This window comes from Ambystoma mexicanum, chromosome 7p, assembly GCF_040938575.1.
Source record: "Ambystoma mexicanum isolate Mex_15411 chromosome 7p, UKY_AmexF1_1, whole genome shotgun sequence".
NCBI classification, from domain to species: Eukaryota; Metazoa; Chordata; class Amphibia; order Caudata; family Ambystomatidae; genus Ambystoma; species Ambystoma mexicanum.
The window spans coordinates 874,106,947-874,123,868 of NC_090939.1; the positions used below are offsets into that span (position 1 = coordinate 874,106,947).

A 16,922-nucleotide genomic window follows, 5' to 3' on the forward strand; every position below is an offset into this window, starting at 1 on the left:
CCCTCCATTAGGAAAGTCTTTGTTGTCTTCTGGGCCGGACAAAACACTGGCCCTCATTGGCTCAGCACACGCATGCACCACGTTGCTCCTACGAGACACGTAATGCGTGTGTGCTGCACCAATGGAGGGCCAGCACTACGGCTGGTGTGGTCCATAAGGCTTGATGCCAGAAGGCATTTCAGCCTTGGACCACGCCAGCCATAGTACGATTCCAGCGTTCCAGCTTACCTGCCGCTTACCTGCCTTCCAGCACGTCTCCGGTAAGTGGTTTGTTTGTGTGTCGGGTCCGTTTTGCTTTATGTTTGTGTGTGTATGTTGCGATGGGGGTTGGGGTGTCGGATGTGTATGAATGTTTGGATTTGAATGTTTTTTGTGTGTATGTTGAGATGCAGGGGTGGGGGGGTGCCGGATGTGTATGAATGTTTGGATTTGAATGTATTTTGTGTGTATGTTGAGATGCGGGGGTGTGGGGGTGTCAGATGTGTATGAATGTTGGGATTTTAATGTATTTTGTGAGTATGTTGAGATGCGGGGGTGGGGGGTGTCGGATGTGTATGAATGTTTGGATTTTAATGTTTTTTGTGTGTATGTTGAGATGCGGGGGTGGGGGGTGTCGGATGTGTATGAATGTTTGGATTTGAATGTTTTTTGTGTGTATGTTGAGATGCGGGGGTGGGGGGGTGCCGGATGTGTATGAATGTTGGGATTTTAATGTATTTTGTGTGTATGTTGAGATGCGGGGGTGGGGGGTGTCGGATGTGTATGAATGTTTGGATTTTAATGTTTTTTGTGTGTATGTTGAGATGCGGGGGTGGGGGGTGTCGGATGTGTATGAATGTTTGGATTTGAATGTTTTTTGTGTGTATGTTGAGATGCGGGGGTGGGGGGTTGTCGGATGTGTATGAATGTTTGGATTTGAATGTATTTTGTGTGTATGTTGAGATGCGGGGGTGGAGGGGGTGTGTCGGATGTGTATGAATGTTTGGATTTGAATGTATTTTGTGTGTATGTTGAGATGCGGGGGTGGGGGGGTGTCGGATGTGTATGAATGTTTGGATTTTAATGTATTTTGTGTGTATGTTGAGATGCGGGGGTGGAGGGGGTGTGTCGGATGTGTATGAATGTTTGGATTTTAATGTTTTTTTGTGTGTATGTTGAGATGCGGGGGGTGTCAGATGTGTATGAATGTTTGGATTTTAATGTATTTTGTGTGTATGTTGAGATGCGGGTGTGGGGGGGGGTGTGTCGGATGTGTATGAATGTTTGGATTTGAATGTATTTTGTGTGTATATTGAGATGCGGGAGTGGGGGGGTGTGTCGGATGTGTATGAATTTTTGGATTTTAATGTTTTTTGTGTGTATGTTGAGATGCGGGGGTGGGGGGTGTCGGATGTGTATGAATGTTTGGATTTTAATGTTTTTTGTGTGTATGTTGAGATGCGGGGGTGGCGGATGTGTATGAATGTTTTGATTTGAATGTTTTTTGTGTGCTGAGTTGGGGGGTGGGGGTTCGGGTCTGTATGGGTGCATGTTTGTGGGTGTGCTGAGTTGGGGGTGGGGGGTTCGGGTCTGTATGGGTGGATGCTTGAGAGTGTGTGTGCTGAGTTGGTGGGTGTGGGCTTTGGAGTGGGTGGTTCGGGTCTTTATGGGTGCATGTTTGTGTGTGTGCTGAGTTGGGGGGTGGGGGTTCGGGTCTGTATTGGTGCTGGTTTGTGTGCGCTGATTTGGGGGGTGGGGGGTTTTGTTGTGGGTGAGGGGGCCATGGGCATAGTGTTTGGTTGGGGGTGAGGGGGCCATGGGGCATAGTGTTTGGTTTGGGTGAGGGGGCCATGGGGCATAGTGTTTGGTTGGTGGTGAGGGACATAGGGCATAGTGTTTGGTTGGGGGTGAGGGGGCCATGGGGCATAGTGTTGCACTCCAAGAGTGAACCCAATTATAAAGCTAAAACAGGCACAGTTAGGAGATGTTCATCTTTGGCTTTTTGAGGAAACCTGACTCAACGAAGGCCATACTCCTCTTGGGCAACCCAAATAGCAAACTGTAGCAGTCCAAAATAACGGCATGTCCAATCTAGGGTCAATAAAATATATATAAGTTAATTAAACAGGCGAGATACAATAACTAAATAGAAATAAATTATAACAATGGAAAATGTGTAGTACAAAATGTAAGTTTGAAATGCAAATAAAAATCGTTACCCCTCAAAAACATTCTTTTTCCATGTGTTTAGTACAAATTGGGGGTTTAAAAAGCCTCCTGCCACGCCCCGCCTACCGCCCCGCCCACATTTACTTTTCGCCCCACTATAGCCCTCGTGTAAGGTACTTTCGGCCCTCTGTCAAAATCAGTTGTGCACCCCTGCTCTATACCAACCACAGACTAGTACGTTGTCCTGAAAGAAAGCAACGTTTGGTACGCTTCTTAGGAGGTTCGTGGTGAGCCGTTGGAAAATAGCAGCTGCGGCTAATAGACAGAAAGTCATCCTAGTATATTGAAAGGTGCCCTCTGGTGAAACAAAAGCTGTGAGAGCCTTTGAGTTGGGGTAAAGGCGAATCTGGTGGTATGCGCTATTGCGGTCCAACTTAGTGAATCCTTTTGCATCTTGCACCAGCAGTAGAAGGTTTATGTTCCGGAGAGGATATTAATCAGTGGCGATGTTCATGTTAGGCCTCTCAGATCCACAAACACAGTTTTTGACTGCCTTGTTTCTTTGAGAGTACCCGTGGGTAAGCCATTCTGTAGCTTCTACTGGCTCACTGGTGCATTGCCCGCAAAGTTCCTTCAACAGTTGTCTAAGTTCTTTGCATGCAGTTAGCAGAAATGACCTTACCTTTTTGGATGCAAAACTATACTATGGACATACTATTTGCGTGTCCCCATACCAGAAACTATATCGGTGATTATCTAGTAAATCTGCTACAGTCATTTGCTGTACTGAGAACACGTGTTCTGAGGAACAGGGATCGAATTTGATCTCCAGAAGCCTCTGGTCATCCTAACCTAAAACCATTGATCGATCTTTGAATTGGATCATGCTGTGTCTAGATCCAATTAATTCGATGTTGTGTTTGCGTAAGCTTCCGGTGCATTGCCTGGCCAATGTAAACTATCTTTGCAACGTGGAAATAGTTTGAAATATTTATTTTGTGTAATGATTGTGTAATCAGATCCTCAGTCAGGTAAAACTGCTGCGAGGACATTGTCTATCTTGATATCACAAAACGGTTTTCGATGATTTGTCTGGGACACGTTAACACAGAAAACCAGTGGGTCCAAATGTTTGCTGGGTTCCTTATCGACCAAGGCGTCTTGCACTGCTGCCCCAGTGCGACTTATACTGGTGTTGCACATGGATGCAAAATGCCCTACATTGTAGTGTAGTAGAATTCCTTTAGCATGGCTGCGCTGGACCGATTGCTGCCGATATGATTCTGAATTCCAAATTTGAAACATTCTCTGGTTTAGTCTCTTCTCTTGGGTTCTGGTGGATGTGAGTCGTCCGAGGACTTTCAATCCATGGGAACGTTCCCTCTTTCCGTTTTACGCCTCGTGACACACACTTCCTCCTTAACTTGAACTTGGCTCACTTTCTTGATGGACCGAAGCAAGTGTTCCACTGTTTTCGCTATGGTAATAGATTGTTCAAGGGTGGGGTCCCTGTTCATCCACAGCGCCTCTTGGGACTTCGTATTGCGACAGCTGGCAATCAGTTGGCCTCTCATAATTTGGTCTGCCATGTTCCCGAAGCGCACGTGCTTGCCACTTCTTTCAACGCAGTGACAAAATCATCTATTGACTTAAATGCAGATTGTAGTCTTGTATAGATTTTTGGTAGGATTTTCTAACCTGTCCAACGCTTCCTCAAAGACATCTTTGTGAGCTGTCCGCTCTGTTTTTTTTGCTATATCAGCTATTGCGAAAAGTCGTTACCCTCACTCCATGAAATGTTTCTTAGCAGCACTGATTTCCTTTCTGGGGTGAATGGGTGGCTCGCCTGAGGTTTGAAGGAATAGTGGTGGCGGAAGGACTCCTTGCTTGTTGTCTCCTTTGTTTGTTTCTGTCTTCATGCCTTGGAGTTGCTATGGGGAAACTGTGCATGGACTCATCTCACCCGCTTGGCTTGTAGCGACGCCGGCCCTGTAAACAGCAGACTCACCGGCCAAGACTCCGGCACGCCCATTCATTTCAATGGGCTCTCACCCGCCAAAAACCAAATCGGGTGTTTTCACCCGCCTTTGTGACACAAAAGGTTGAGCGCTATAATTTTGTTGAAATTACCATGTTGACAATAAGGAGGAATCTTCTGTGCTCGTTCAGCGGTGGATTATTTTGTTACTAGCTGAAATAACCGACTCATGTTGTGTAACATATATATGTAAATGTATAAAGCCATATGCAGGCGCAGGAGGGCTGGATGCATGCGGCTACTACACGCTCCCTTCTTGCCCCGTGTTGTCAGTCACTTGTGTAGGGATATGCTATGACGCAGCGCGGGAGGTGGAGAAATGGCACGCATCACTACACTCGGCTGTCCCGAGAAATATCGGGGACTGACTCATGAGCAAAATTTCTGAAGCTGCAAAAACTAAGGCCCTCTAACTCCATTCAAGGCCTTTGCAGGATTTCACTCATAAATAAACGTGCGCGTTACAAACGTCTTCACTCACACGAGTACAAAAGAAAAGGAAAGTGGGTGAGTTAAGTACAAAATGTTGCAATTATTGCTAATTTAAGAGACCGTACCCCAGAATATATTCAGCGTGACAATTAAACTGTAACGATTTCCCTGAATACAGTTGACAACAAAAAAAATCTGTGCAATGGCAATTAACTGTGTTAAAATATTAACAGAATAAGTTAAACGAAGGTGTAAATTAGGCAGAGCTCACAGATGTCCATGTGACGGGTTTGACCGTATAAGGGTGCCTCTACTGGAGCAGGGGGTGGGGATGTTACGAAGGATCAAATTTCACATCCGAGGTCGGGATTGGCACTGATGTATGGTACGCTGTACAGCACGTGCTAAACGCCCACCAAGGTGCTTGTCGAAGCGGCCATCTTTGACTAGTGATTTCCACACACGTTTACCTAAGCAAACCTGCTACCGTTTTCATTTGCATACGGATGGGTAAATAAGAATGATTGTGTTTCAATAAATAAATCTGCTTTTAATTTTCGATACAACAATCCAAACATAAATACAGAATTTAAAATTAATATATTTCTACTATTAAAAATAACAAAGCATCATCAAAAGAGAAACATATGTTTTCTTTTTTATTTTACAGCGGAGCCTTAATCTGGCATGCTCTGCAGTTATTACATTTCCCTAGACATGGCATAGCTGTTTAAAGATGGACGGGAGCCAGGGGAAGGGTTTCTAGCAGCCGCATAATTTGCACGCAGGAGTCCTTCCTCTGTTTTTTTTCTAATTCCACGGACTCTAGCAGGCGCCGCTGGTAAATCTACCGTGAGCTCGTCGTCATAGAGTCGAAAAGCAGAACGACTTTGGCCTCTGCTCGGTCTCCAGAGCAACGGCAGCCGCAGCAAACTAAGCCGTCGTTGGTCTGTGTAAGTATGCTTTTGTGTGGGGCGCTGTGTCCAATAAACCGACGGGCGGGAGGGACTCTCGGCGTAGAAGGGGTGGTTTGCGAGTCCACTGTGGGGACCCTTTCGGACCTCGATTTCCAGGCCTGTTTCATAGACAAAATATGTCCTAGCTAATCCTTCTCTCCTGCACGTTCATCCTAATGATGGTACCAAAAATAAATATGTATTTAGCGGCCGCTAGGTTTGGAGGAAGTTGGAGGCGGCCAATGGGTCCTCCCCTTCTATTTTGTAGCTTTGGCCTTGGCGACCCAGCAATCTCCCATGAAGTGTGTTGGAGGGGTAAAGAACGCGATAGAAGTTTAATTACAAATCGTAATAAAGATATGTAAACTTCCCGAACGGTTTGAAAGAAGAACGTCTGTTCGCTTTAAAAGCCTATATGATAAAGCCCCAGTTCATACCACAGATGGAAGCTGAACGGTGTGTCCTTTAGTGCGGTGCTCTTTCTCTTAAAACACATAATTCGTGGCAGCCTGCAATGTCGATATACATCCACTTTTTTTTTTTTTATCATAGCCTCTTTGTGACAGTCCTAATTAACTACTGTAATGTGAAAATTACATCATTGCCCCACTAATAATTTCAGTTGATTTTGTAAATTCGCAATACTTGCTGCCGGAGCCAGCACATAGTAGAATTTCATGAACTGTTATGGTAGTTTGATTATTTGTATACACTGCTGGATTTTGACACAAGAGAGATGTCAGTTGCATGTGATTGGTAATTTGTTAACCAGAACACTGATTTTAAATCAACTGCCGTAGTCGTGAAACCTTTTTGCTGCTATTCTGTTTTTATTCTAGCTGAAGTGGCCATTTATTTTATGTATCAAGAACTCTTCTCTTTTCTCCCTGAAAGCAAGCGACCAAGTATAAAGCAGGATGAGTGTGCACATGTTTTAAAAGTGATAATTTAGCATTGAGTTTATGCTTCCGAGCTCTATTATAAACATTACGTTGCATTTCCCGTTCTCCTGGTAGGCCTGTCCTTTCAAATGCCCCAGTTACTCGACAAGGGGAGATTATTCCTCGATACGGTCACTGATATATTATATATTGTCACATGTTGCTATTAGGAGCCCCTTTTGACTATGTTACTTGAGGGTTTATTTTTGTGCTGCATGAAGCTTTTACCCATCGCTTATTTGTTTGATGCCCAGTGTGCCTTTCATTGAGCCATTGCATCTTGATATGGTAGGACATTTTGGACAGTGGTGTTGTGTTTTCAGCGATATGCAAGGTTTTAATTCAGGATGCGTTTTCCTTGTATGTGAGACGATTTTTCGCTGTTGCATGTCATTTATGGCTCACAATGAAATGTGGTCTGCTTCCGGATGTTTCATCTCTAAATTTCAGAGGCTGAAAAAAGTAAAATGGGAATTTAAAACCGCTTGGCACATCTTCATCAATTATGTATTTTTACTTTTGTACATGGAAGAGAAAAAACAATCACCAAAATGTTCCTTACAATAGGCACTGCTACAGTTGTACCATTTTTTTAAAACCCTAAACTGTGACAGTAAAGGGACACCAACGACTTCCCTAGATTAAACCAACAAAATCAAATGATAAATAAGGTTTGATGTACACAAAACGTGCTATTGGTTAAATTAAACTACCATGTAATGTAAGCTTGATTTCTTATACTGTAAACAAAGTAATTGTATCAGGTGAACAATACAAAACGCCCTTTGGTATTGTATACAAGGGATGGTTATTGGGTTGTTTTAATTTCGGTGAATAGTACTTGTGCTCTTTGACAAATTGCATATTCAGGGTGTTTTGACACATTGCTTATTTATTTAGGTATACAGTTCAAATGAACTTTTGCCAATTTAACATCTTAAAAATATCAAGAAAAATCTTATACAGATACTGGACTGGCAGCCGGAGCATAAGCATGTAGCTCGGGCTCCCGGCCGCCCGTCAAGATCCTGTTGAAATACTGCACCGTTTGCACCCAGGTGTGGTTTCCTCTGGAGCCCTGACCCCGAGAATCCAGTGGGTAATCTGGAGGACTGGTGATGTGAAGGCACGCAAGTTTGAGGCCCATGGCGGCGAGAGCTGACTTTGGTGTGTGGGAAAGAGGCTGTGCTTTTAAGATGGCCCCTGCAGCAGATTGCAGGTGCTGGGATTAAGCCAGGCTCTTTCTGGTTTACAGAGCTTTGTCCGGCCCGGATTGCAGGGCAGTGATGAGCAGCTAGAGCCTCAACTGCGGTGCTTGGACTGGTGGACCGACTATGGAGGCAGCTGACTGGGCAAACGGCCCGGGGAGATGGTCAAGGGCGGCGCTGCCTCCTGACATGGTGCCGAGATGGCGGTGAATGGCTTGGTAGCGGCAAGAATAGGGTGGTGTCGGGGTGTTGGCCTGGTAGCTGCAAGAACAGGGTGGTGTTGCAGTGTTATGCGCTCGAAACCCTCATGGAGGCCATTCAAGCAACAAAGGCTTCCCTTGAAGGGATCATTAAGGAAGATGGGGTGGATGTATCCCCTGTAAGAGTGGATTTACGAAAAGTGTGCGAAATGGTCACCGAAGTGGAGAGTAAGCAATGTGGAGCACGACCTGGAATGTCTCAAGAACCAGATAGGTGGCCTGGTGGGAGCTACAAGGACATTGGAAACAAGAGCAGAGGATGCAGAAGGTCAATCTCTGCGCTGTAACATCCGACTTGTAGGGGTCCCAGAGAGGGAGGAAGGGCCGAGTGTGGAGCACTTTGTGGAACACCTTATTTTGGACACTAAGTGTGAACGGGCTCGCAAAACTTTTTACGGTCGAAAAGGGTGCCAGGCAGGCCCCTGTTGCCTGGGTGACTGCCGAGAGTGGTAGTGGCCAAGATTTTGAAAATTTGGGACAGGGACACTCTCTTGCAAGAGTCTGAAAAGGTTGGCTACTGCGAGGTGGGATGTACAGTTATGCATCTTCCCAGACTTCACTTTGGAGGTATGACGGCGGATGATGCAGTGAGATGGTGCCTTCAAGAACATAACTATAAGTACATGATGTTTTTCCTAGCCAATTTAAAGGTCATAGCAGAAGTCAAATCCTTTATTTCATTATATATATATATATATATATATATATATATATATATATATATATATATATATATTTTTTTTTTGCGTCACTGCTGGTGGTGTGGAATTGGTTGGACTCAGCATTGTGGTGCCCAAGCTTGCAGGGTGGAGAAGCGCAAGGAGCATTGCTACTGGGAGACAGTCTCTGGTTGGAGGGGCGGTGGCGCTGGGTTGCACTCAATTTGGGATTACAATTGAAGGTTTTTGGTTGTGGAAGCAAGACATTCTTGTGACGGGCCGAGCAGAGGTTAAGGGGGAAACACCCATGTACTACTGGCGGTTCACCCATGGGAGAAAGGTGTGGAGATGGAGAGAATGACTGGGGGTAGAGAGTAAGGGGATAGGAGGGAGCTTGTTTGGAGAAGGGGTGGGTAGCGTGGATGTGGGGGGGGAGGGAGTGGATAGCCACAGAGGAGACCAGAAATATGGTGAAGTGTGGGTGACTCGAGCGATGCAGGCGGGGCAAGTGGCCACGATTGGGGAAGAATGCGTAAATGGTAGGTTTTAAATGGGGAAAGACGGCCTGAAGATTGGGATGTCCGGGGGCTGGGAACACGGGTCAAACATCAGCGTGTGGGTGGGTTCCTTTTTAAAAGGCACGGGATTCAAGTGGCATTACTTCAGGAAACCCTCATGGTTCGGAAAGATATGGAAGTGCTTCAGAGACAGTGGGGGGTGACAATAGTGGGAATGTCATACTCGTCATCTGCCACGGGGGTGTTGATTTGGGTGGCCTCTAGAAGTTCCGTTTAAGGTAGAGAAGGTCCTGACGGAGGAAGCTGGGAGGGCGGTGGTGCTCGGATGGACCGTGGAGGAGAGGGCTACGTCTAGTGAACTCGTTCACGCTGAATATCGACCATGAGAAATATTTTCCAGCAGTGATGGATCTAGTGGGCGGATATAGGGAGGACTTGTTTATATAAGGGGGGTGTTTAATTGCATGTTGGACGTGGACAGTACTGGGACGTTGGGCTTGCAGAAACAGGCAGCGGTGGCATTGAGAAAGGTGGTGGAAGGAATGGACCTGGTGGGGTTATAGCTTGAGGTGTATTGGCGAACGTTTTTACTTTTCCGGGGTGCATGGCTCTCATTCCTGCCTTGATCATATTTTTGTGGGAATGGAGGACTTCACCACTCTTTTAATGGCACCACTCTTTTAATGGCACAGAGTACTTGGGATGCACCCTGTTGGAGCATTCCCCCTTGGTGATGCAGCTATAGGGGTTGCGGCGGAGGACCCAGAGGTGGCTGGCATTTGCAGGTTGCTTCCTTAAAGGATGTAGGGCTCAAGGGGGTGTTACGAGAGGAAAGGAGTGGTTATTTATTATTATTTTTTTAACTGGATGGTCGGTGGAGACAGCAGGGCCTCTATGGGAGGCGTTTAAGGCAACAATTGGGGGACTATATATTTCCAAGGTTACAGGAAATAGGAGGGAACTACAAGAAATGTTGACCAGGACCAAAAGGCAGGTGGCTGATTTATAAAAGGACCTTGCAGGGGGGAGTAAGGTGGGGGAGGAGCTAGTCCAGGAGCTAGCTGCTCGTCGTAAGGTTATGACTCCCCTGTCAATCTTTAAGATCAGCCGACTGGATGTATGGATCCATGGGGAAGGGGATACGGCATTGAAGCTATTGGCCTGGCTGATACGTAGGGAGGCGGGAGAGCTGACTTGTACCCAGGAGGGGTTAATGACGCTTTATGGGTATTCTACCAGAAATTATACACAAGTGAGGGGCCATACTCTCTGGAGGAGGCACACACACTGCTGGAATTAGTTCAGTTGCCCGCCCTGGTGGTGGATCTTGGGGAAGGGATGGAGGGACCAATTGAGGAGGCGACATACGGGAGGGCGTTGCAGTCTGAGAAAGGGTAGATCTCCGGCAAGTGACTGCTTTCCTTTCGATTTTACAGCTAATATGCAGACCTGGTGATCCCAGGCTTAACAGGCTTTATGACGAGGCATTTGAGACGGGGTCCTGCCGGCTTTGAGGGAGGCACTCATAACAGTGTTATTGAAGGAGGGGAAAGATCCACTTGACTGCACGTCCTATCTCGTTACTAAATGTGGATGCAAAACATTTGGGGAATATCCTAGCTACTGGGCTGTCTGGCGTGACTCTGATATTAGTACATCCGAATCAGTGCAGATTTATTGGATTTCATAATGCTGCGATGAATATTTGTCGCTTGCATTATGTGATGGACCAGGTTAAGCACCTGGAGGGGGAAATGGCACTGGCCTTCTTTGACGCAATGAAGGCGTTTGATTCTCTGGAATGGGACTGGTTGTTTAGAGTGTTGGGGGCCTATGGATTTGGGACTAATATCTGCAGCTGGCTGAGTCCGGCTATTAAATAAGCCGGTACCAGCGGTGAAGACTAATGATTGGGGGTCACAGCATGGACGCGTTATGGATGCCCGGTCTCGCCAGTTGTTATCCATGGCATTAGAACTGCTGGCGCAGTTCATGAGACGAGAGATGGGTGAAGCAGGGGTTTTAGCGGGAGGGATACAACATATAGTTTAGTTATATGAAGATGGTCTGTATGTGGGGGACCCCTGGATAATATGCCTATGTTGCTTGCTGTGCTGGGGAATTTCCAGAGGCTGTCAGGATTCCGGATCAAAAAAGTTGTTTATTTCCATTGGCAAGGTGTAGAAACATGGATTTAGCTGATCTCCCAGATTGGGGGATACGTTGGGAGTGGGAGTCATTCCAGTATCTGGGAATTCTAATCTTACATGATATGGAGGACACATTTGTGTACAACATTGGAAGGGCGTTCTCTGGGATATGGGGCTCTATCCAGTTTTGGAAGAAACTGCTTTTGTCACTAATGGGGAGCGTAGCGCTCTGCGAAATGGTGATACTACCGAGGCTACCCTATTTCACTAATATTCCATATGTGATCAAGAGTGTGTTCTTTGAGATGCCGGATGAGAAAATAGGGCAACTGTTGAGGAATGCAGGGAGGAGGAGGGTGTCGCTGGCGAACCTGCGGTGCCGGCAGTCAGTCCTAATTTACCTAACTATGGGGCATATTTTATGGCCCCACAGTTGCAGGTGGGGGGGACTCTAGAGGGGAATTATTGAGGGGATTGGTGGGGGACCTTCCAGTGGCTAGACGAGTGATGGAATTGTTGTGGGGCATGACGGAGTGGTGGGGGGTTAAAGAGGAGACAATGGTGTTTCAGATGGTATGGCGGAAGTATCTTTAGAAGTTTCATGTTGTGGGTTTATATAGTGCGGGTCCGCTATGGAGTGCAGACCAACTTATGGCAGATCATTGGAAGGGTAGGTATTGGACGTTTGCTGGAGAAAGGCTGGTGGATGGTAGGGGATCTGTTAGAGGATGGAAAACTGATGACGTTTGTTGAATGGAGCACGCAATATGGGATTTCAAAGGGATATTTTTTAACATATGGGGCGGTGACTGAATGGTTAGCTGCAATATGGAAGGAGATACCTGAAGAACTGGGCGTGAGTCCGCTGATGGAGGTGCTGACTGATCAGGGTGGAGGGTGGGGCCAAAATCTCCAGCATTTACCAGGCAGTGAGGAGCGAGGTACCCCTGGAAGTGCTAGCAGAGGTACCCATGGAAGAGCTAGCGGTGAAAAGTGAGAAAAGAAAGGGGTCTGCCAGCTATTTCAGAAGGAGTGGACACAAATTTAGGAACCGGTTCGTAAGATTTCAAAAAATGGCCAGTTTCATCTTATTCTGTTCAATAGACTGTATAATTTGTGCCCCTGACCAAACTCCATGCTATGAATGACGCCCTTAGCCAGGATTGCCCGTCCTGTAGGACAGAACCGGCGGAACACTGGCATATGATCTGGGACTGTGTGGTTATTACACGCTATTGTGGAGCAGTTATATCAAGGATCAATGTGTTATAGGGCACCAGTTTTGAATGCGACCCGAAGGTGTGATTATGGAGCATGATGTCAGGGGGGCTAGGGGACAAGATGGATAGCAAAATCGACTTGCCCAGGTTTTGTTGAAACTTTCCAAAACGGCGGATAGCCAATGCCTGGAAGAGGGCCCGGGGGCCTGCGGTAGAACAATGGACGGCAAATGTGCTTAGATGGGGATGGCAGTATTGGAGATTTTGCAGAAAAACAGTGACCCTGAGCAGGAGGAAGGGGTGGTGGTAGACCGGATTGAATTGTTCAATGAGTTGTGTTCCTCTGCAGATTTTCAAACCCCCCATAAGGGAGGGAAATTGGCAGTTGAGGGGAAGGGAAGCAAGGGGTTGCTATGCACTGTAATTGCTGAATTATTGTCACTGTATACTGCGGATATGGTTTTGGGGGGGTGAGGCGTAGACGGGTTACTCCGAATGAATAAATGTAGCGGGGGAGAAATTGTGAGGGGGAGGTTCAGTGGAATGGGCGGTTGTGGGGGTAAGGGATCGCCATCAACTCCTCCTTTGCCTCTTTTGGTGTCTCAGAAACAACAAAAAGGAGGGAAGGTTAGTAAAGGAAACTTATCCCGAACGAGGATCACGCTAGATACCGGGTTGGTGCACCACAGGATAGCTTCCAAAGTACCATGCACAATCACCTTCTTAATTAACAGTTGTCGGCAGCACTTCCTTTCCCATGTAGCCCAAAAAAGAGTCAAAGGATAGCTGAGAAACCCACCCTTTTCATCATAGGCGACGGGATTCAATTTAGGGCATGGCACAACCAACTTGCGTGTCAATAATACATGCAGCCAGGAACACCGCACAGGAATCTTCTATGCATCTGCAATAGTTCAAGAAACCGCGTGTGGTTTTACACGTGGCAAGTATACCTGCAGCCAGAAAATCTGCACGTTAATCTTCTTTCATGTGACTGCAAGAGTTCAAGAAACGTGTGTGGTTTTCACATGGCAATAGTACACGCTGCCAGGAAAGCCGCACGTTGGTCTTTGACACGCAACCAAACGTTCAGGAAACTGCATGTGGATTTTAAATGCAGCAATGTTACACGCAGCCGGGACTGCAAGAGTTTGCGTCTGCATGGAAAGCCGCACGTTGGTCTTCTTAGACGCGGCTACAGAGTTAGCGTGTGAAAAATTACACGCAGACAAGGAAAACCACCCGTTTCTTCTTGGAAGCGGCTACTGCCGTTCGTGTATGGGAATTACATGCGGAAAGAAAGCAAAAGAAGTTGCTGAAGAGATGCGAGGACGCAGATCAAAGTTTCAGCTACAGGACACTGTTTTTTTTTCAATCCGAAGCAGCGAGTGACGTCCAAACGCTGCTTATGAACGTAAGGTGGAAAACGTGTGACAATCTCTAATCACATAAAACTAACGACGTGAAAAATGCAAACGTCGTTTTCCGGGCAAGGTATCAAACGGCCTCATCTAGAATAGATAGACTTTGCGGTTCTATGGGTATAACCAAATCTTTGCGAAGATTGTCTAACAGGTCCAGAAGATTGTGTGACAGTTCCAGATGTGCTTTGACTGCCATGCATGACACAACTAGTCCAAATGCACTGGAGCAAGAAAAACAAATGTTTATTACATGCAACTGCGATTGGGAACAATCAAAAAGTCATTTGTCGAACAATACAAAAAATGGGTGTTTTTATAGTAGTGTAGTGACATCACAAAACATGGTTTCAGAATACTTTGAAAATACTGTTTGCTGTTTGGTCAACCGAAATTGCTCTATATGGGAATCTTTACAATGCCTATCCTAATCCTCAAGACCATTCTGTTAGCTCCCTTATGATGATGTCTTCATGTTGATACTCTTGGTTTCTCATGATGGTGATTGGACATTCACTGTGTTAAATATTTCATATACTCTTTAACATTTGATTGGTGGAGCTCCTTTTGGCCTTACTGGGGCAGGCCGCTCCATTCACTGTTGACCAATTAAATTGTAAGGTGTGAACAGTGTGGCAACAATGGTATTCTTCGCACCGTGTTCTCATGAGAACTGAGCGTTGGTACCATCTTGCCGTTCTCCCCCTTAGAGCTGCTCAACCGGCAGTATAATATTACTAATTCTTATTGGGAACATGAAACTCCTCTTTCCTTTCACATTGTTTGTGTGTATGACCTCATGTGATGTGCTCCTTGCCTCTTTCTCTGAGACCGTGCACCTGTCTGGATAATGTGTTTTCTGACTGTGTATAAATGTGTGGTCTCTTTGATAAAAACATTTCTATAATTAATTGATGTCATAATCGATGCCCAACAATTATTGCAGCTTTTGTTATGAGGTGGGGCCTTTGCGTGTCTCTTAATCCTGCATGCTGAGTTCTCTGTGAGCTGAGGGCTTATGTTATCCACTGTATGGGTCTTCACTTCTAGGTGGATGTTTTCCTACAGGAGGTCGATTGTCCTGTACTTGTTTTTGTACATAGTCTTGTTCCCACCAGAGCTGTAACCGTGTGTGTGTGTGTGTGTGTGTGTGTGTGTGTTTGTTTGTTTTTAGAACATAAGCTGGAACGTTATTAGTTATGTTTCACTTGCTGAATGTGTTGGACCGGGTTGAAGTTTTCTTATTCGTAGCCAATCCCTGCACAGCATTTTACACCTTTGCCTCAGAGTCAGTTTCTGGTAGAAACATTTATTTAAGTCCTATCCAATCTCTGCACGACTTTACACTGTGTTCAAGGCTGAATGCCTTTTGCTTTTTAAAACTGTACATGATGTTTTGAGGCCTGCCATGGTCTAAATGACCTATGTACCTCTGACGTACGTGTGTGTGTGTGTGTATGTATGTATATGTTGCTAAACCCATATGAAGACCACTTTTTCGGCGTCTTATAACTTCGCTTTCCATGAAGGAATTGTCAAACTTTGCCCAGCTCTGCCGGCTCTGAATTTTTTTCACCACATTGGGTGATGTTTTGTGCAAGGAGGGCAAAGTTATAGGGGGGTCCCAAAATCTTTTATTTTTTTTCTCCATAGACTGAATGGGGAGAAAAACCTTGCGCACGGCTACAGACCAAATGGCTGGATGGACTTTCACCAAATTTGCGGCTGGAGCGGGGGCTTGGGTCAGAAAGTGTGCTTTTGTGTGTTTGGAAATCCGACCAGTAATTTTGTTGCAAATAACTGAAATGTATGGCCCAAAAAATTTGTGATATCTGGGTCTGCGCCGCGGACCCATTTCTCTGTTCGCTCCGCGGGCTGAAGTCTCATTAGCCTGCAGTACGCCGTGATGTCGGCGAACATTGGACGCGGCCGGTGGTTGGCTGGAGGGGAAGCGTGCTGTGCGTCAAAGGTTTTGGGACACGCCGCCATGGTGTATTGGAGGATAGTGGTGTGTGTGGCAAGGCTGTAAACCATTGTGTGCATGGCTTGTCCTCGTGTACTTAGCAGCGTGCACACTAAACGTAGTCATATCTGGCTCCCCTCCGGTGTCCCAGTTCCCTGTTTGCCACGCGGTCACAATTTTGATTACAACGCAGTGTGTGATGACGGGATGTGTGTCAAGTGTTCCATGATGCCGGCATGTTGCATCAGATGACAATGCTGCGGTGAAAGGGCCTGAAAAACAGTGTATGGCATCTGGTGGTGGGAAGAAGGGATGGAAAGGGTGCGGGAGTGAGAAGTGCTTCATATGTTGTCTCATTAGAAGACGACAGTGGTGTGCCAGCGTTATTCGTGCATGCTGCGCGGATACATCGACAGGCAACAGTCTTGTGTGGTCATTGCAGGCAGCCTTAGTTATGGCATGCCAGCTGCAGCAGCAATGTCTTTCTGTGAGTGGTGGCAGGCACATTTGCAGAAGGGAGTGCATTCCACAAGACATGAACATTTACAGATTGGGTGTACTATGGTGTGCTGTGTGTGGCAAGTCCATAGCCCCTTTAATGCATGGCTGTTGCCCTTGCACAGAAAACTATGCCCACTGGTTGAAAGTCGGTGCAACATTGTCGCGCTGTGTGTGTGGTTTGGCTGCATTGCACACATTGTTGGTTGCATGGGTGTGGTGATTGTTAGAACATCCTGTAGTTGTCGGTTTATGGGTGGAGATGCTGCAGTGACTAGTCGTGCAATGTGTCCACTGGGTGCACTAATGGAATAGAGTACATATGGAAGAGGTTATTGCGCAACTGGGTCTTATGTGCTTGCGTAGTGTGCATTGCGCAGATTAGTAAGTGGTGCAGTGCACTATGCAGTATTGCTTGTATGCACATGGAGTGTGGAGAGCAGGACCAATGTTGTGAAGTGTTTTGGTTGCCATTATTACAATGGTTTCTGAATAGAAATGGGTAGTTGT

General features: G+C 46.2%; 1 protein-coding gene across 4 annotated transcripts in view; it reads left to right on the top strand.

Moving 5' to 3' along the window:
- Positions 1-5,385: 5,385 nt before the first annotated feature.
- The window catches only part of BCLAF3 (BCLAF1 and THRAP3 family member 3), an 856,420-nt gene continuing 844,883 nt past the window's right edge, over positions 5,386-16,922 (top strand). For 2 of the 4 annotated variants that reach the window (XM_069637097.1, XM_069637096.1), the window contains exon 1: positions 5,416-5,571. The gene's annotated coding sequence lies outside the window, so the exon portion shown is untranslated. Of the gene's footprint in view, positions 5,572-16,922 lie in introns of all 4 variants that reach the window. The other 2 variants (XM_069637104.1, XM_069637103.1) reach the window with 2 other exon arrangements.